General features: G+C 46.5%; 1 pseudogene; it reads right to left on the bottom strand.

The window, feature by feature from the left end:
- Nucleotides 1-1,079: 1,079 nt before the first annotated feature.
- LOC125530774 lies at nucleotides 1,080-2,372 on the bottom strand (annotated as a pseudogene).
- Between the last annotated feature and the right edge of the window lie 1,510 nt (nucleotides 2,373-3,882).

Below are 3,882 nucleotides of genomic sequence, written 5' to 3'. Positions count from 1 at the left end.
CCCATGAAAATCACATCCGGATGTATTTAGAGTGTGGCAATTTCCAACAGTTTGCTGTGATGTAGCATGGAAATTCATGAACATGTAGGCATTTTTTATATAGCAAGTCAATTCTCTGATGTAGCATCGCAATTCTACCTGCCGTAGCATGGCAATTCTTGGACATGTGTGACAATTGTTCCTTTTTTTCTTTAGCTGGCAATTATCTACACTACATCATGGAAAATCTCTGCAACGTGTGGCAATTCGCTCTGTTGCAGCATGCCAAATTCTTGTCAATTCTTTCTACTAGTGTGGCAATTTTTTCTTTTCACATGACAAAATCTTTCTGTAATCACATGGCAAATATATGTATTATAGCATGGCAATTCCCGAGCTTTTGCTGGAAGTTAATTTTTGAATAAACACTCTCTCGTGGCATGGTTCACTCAAACAAGCCTGCTGCAAGGAACGTTTGTTTGTTTGGGTGACCTCGCTGAGAAAACACAAGCTGTTATTCGCATCCATTACAAATCAAAATTACGTTGTTTGATCACCATGATCCAACAAACACGAGCTCATTATTTGCCACGTGATGAGAACATGAGAGATGAGACCCAATCCTCCGGCCTCCCCTACGAAAAAGACAAATGAATTATCATTTTACATGTTTCATGCAAAGTGCAATTTTTTCATAGATCAATTCATTATAAGACAATTTGGGTTCAAAAATCCACCATTGCAAAGTAGCCTGATTATTGTTATTTCTTTACTGGTTTGGAAACGAATATGCGTAGATGTAATCACATTACGATTGTATTTCCTTTGTCCTAAAATAAGTGTCTCAATTTTTGAATCATTAAAATAGTGATCTAAATACACTTATGCAGAAAAAGAAGCTTCGAACTCATCCAATAATCATTTTGACAAACACACGAAAATCAAAATGACCATGAAACAAAAACACCCTCGTGAAAATACAACAAATTTTCATTTCAACCCAGAGAAATATATTAGAAAAAGGGTTGCACAGTGCTCAAGGAAAAAAAAAGGACTATCCTACATACGTTCTCCCGTTGACAAATTTAATCTCACCGAGATTATACAGTCGCGAAGAAACCCGCGAACACCAGAATCAAAATGAACACCGGAGCCAAGGCGTACGTGGTGACTACCGCTGCCGACCCGCTGGACGGCGCTGGCGACGGTGCGGTCCCCGTCTCCAGGTCACCAGCAGCCTCCTCGGTCGACGGGGCACCGGCCAACGGGGCCGGCGCTGCCTCGGGCGCGGTCTCTGTCTCTAGGTTACCAGTGGCCTCCTCGGCCGACGGGCCAACGGCCACCGGAGCCGGCGCGGCGTCCGTCGCTCCGGCACCAGTGAGCACGAGGCTGCCCTTCGCCTCCAGGTTCTCCTGCGCGAACGCGTGCTGGGCCGGCACCCCATTGGCCACCGTCGACCCTACCTGCCAGATGTGGTTGACGGCCTCCATGCCCTTGGGCAGCTGCAGCGTCCCGTAGAGCCGCACCTTCCCGTCGGCGGCGAGCTCGGTGGCCTCGAACGCGATCGGCGTGGACGCCGCGCTGAGCGGGCGGTACCCGGTGAGGTTGTACGTGTTGACGACGTACGCGCCGCTGCTCTTGAAGGCGACAAGCGTCTGCGCGCCCTTCATGCCGTCGCCGGTGGGGTTGATCCCCCAGGCCACCCAGCCGGCACCGCTCGCGCCGGGCGGTTTGGCCGCGAACGCCAGGGAGAGCGACGAGACCGCCGCGTCCTACGTCCAGTGCAGCGAGGCGCCGGACGTGGATTTTTAGAACATCTGCACCGGTCCCTGCTATCCTAACTGTCCAATATTGATTTAAGATCTGTGCAACACAACTAATTTTTTATCTGAAATTTTTTCTTTTTTGTTTCTCTCGCATAAAACATGTTTTGAAGTTCAAACCTTTACAGCGTGGCAAAGCTTTCTATCTAGAATCTATGATGAATCTTTCAGATTTTTTGGTCAAAAATAAATATACAAAAAATGATAAAAATCTGAAAGATTTATCCTAGATTTTAGATAAAAGCTTTGCCACGTTGCAAAGGTTTGAACTTCAAAACATGTTTTATGTGAGAGAAACAAAAAAGAGAAATGTGTTTGCATGAATCGCGAATCGCAGAATGGATGGCTACATAATGAGGGTCTGGGCGCATGTGTTCTATTATATATTTTCGGCGAGGCGCCGAGGGTCAGGAGGTCCGCGCACATCGCGTAGCTCCTGCCGGTCGGGAACTCCTCGCTCTCGCAGGCTCCGTCGACCGCCAGCATTGCCATCGATGACGCCGCCAATAGCAGGAGGGCCAGCTGGAGAATGCAGCGGCGCCGGTGGTGCACCGTCGTCGCGGATGCCATGTCTTCGGGAGGCGCGAGGTAAGACACCAGCTAGCTAGAGGTTTTGTGTTGATCTTGGGAGAGAAGCGCACACTCGTGGTTTATATAGGTAGGGAGCCGGCCGGGGTGGTGGCCATGGACCATGGTGGGGGGTGCAATGTATCTTGGAGTAGTTGACCTGCGATCTCACCTTCTCAACGATTTCATAGCCATCAGGTGGCCTCGAAACTACATGAACCCTTGTAATGTCACGATGTCAATAATGGTACGGAAAGTAGTAATCCTATTTGGTGAGTACATTCAGTTTAAGTATTTGTTGTGAGTATAAGGCACGATCGATGGAGGGAACGGAGATGCTAACCTAAGCATATGCATCATCACATCCCTAGCTGCCGCCGGTCGATCTTCCCTGGCTTCCCCTTCCCTGGCTTCCCCGCGAGGAACGAGACCTCGTCCCTCCATCTATCACTCTAGTGTCGGGAGGGGCTGAGACCCATGGCGGCAGGGTATATATATTTTTCGGCATGAAATAAGGTATTCGCGCCTTGTCTTTGTTCAGGTGATGCTTCTCCGTATCGCCAGTAAGCATGTAGAGGAGACGGATCTACTTTTTTCTTCTACAGGTTTGTCATGGTGGAGTTGTCATGTGAAACATACAATGTGGGTGTACATCTTGATTCTTTGGCTCCAGTTTCGACCAACGAAGATTGACAACCTCGGCCTAGTTGCGAGCGTATGAGGTTTGTGTTACCTGACTACGTCGAGCTGAACATGGACATTCCGCGTGCCCTCTCTGACTTTTTCTACTCCGGGACAGTGATTTTCTACAGAGATTACAAGTTTTACTTTTTTTCTCTATCTGGCAATTATCTACACTGTATCATGGAAAATCTCTGAAACGCATGGCAATTTGCTCTGTTGCATTATGACAAATTCTCGTCAATTCTTTCTGTTACTGTGGCATTTTTTTCTTTTCACATGACAAATCTTTCTGTAATCACATAGCAAATATATGTATTATAGCATGACAATTCCTGAGCGTTTGCTGGAAGTGGATTTTTGAGGAAACACTCTCTGATGGCGTCGTTTACTCAAACGAGCCTCTTGTAAGGAACGGTTGTTTACTTGGGTGACCTCCCTGAGAAATGTCAGCGCATTATTGGCATCCACTACAAATCAAAATTACGTTGTTAGATCAGCATGATCCAACAAACTCCAGCTCATTATTGGCCATGTGATGAGAACGTGAGACCCAATCCTCCGGCCTCCACGTAAAAAAGGACAAATGAATTATCATTTTACTTGATTCATGCAAAGTGCAATTTTGTCATAGATCAGCTCATGATACGACAATTTGGGTTAAAATAATCCACTATTGCAATGAAGCCCGATTGATGCCATTCCTTGACTGGATCAGAAAACGAATATGTGTAGATGTAATCATATCATGACAGTACTGTTTAATGGTACTGGTAATCCGAATCCCTCCACACTTATAATATTTTTTACCAATTCAGATAATATGTTGAGG

Source organism: Triticum urartu, unplaced genomic scaffold (genome assembly GCF_003073215.2).
Source record: "Triticum urartu cultivar G1812 unplaced genomic scaffold, Tu2.1 TuUngrouped_contig_6551, whole genome shotgun sequence".
In the NCBI taxonomy this organism is placed as follows: Eukaryota; Viridiplantae; Streptophyta; class Magnoliopsida; order Poales; family Poaceae; genus Triticum; species Triticum urartu.
Note: the sequence above shows the minus strand (reverse complement) of the source record. Positions and strands in the feature narration are given on the sequence as shown.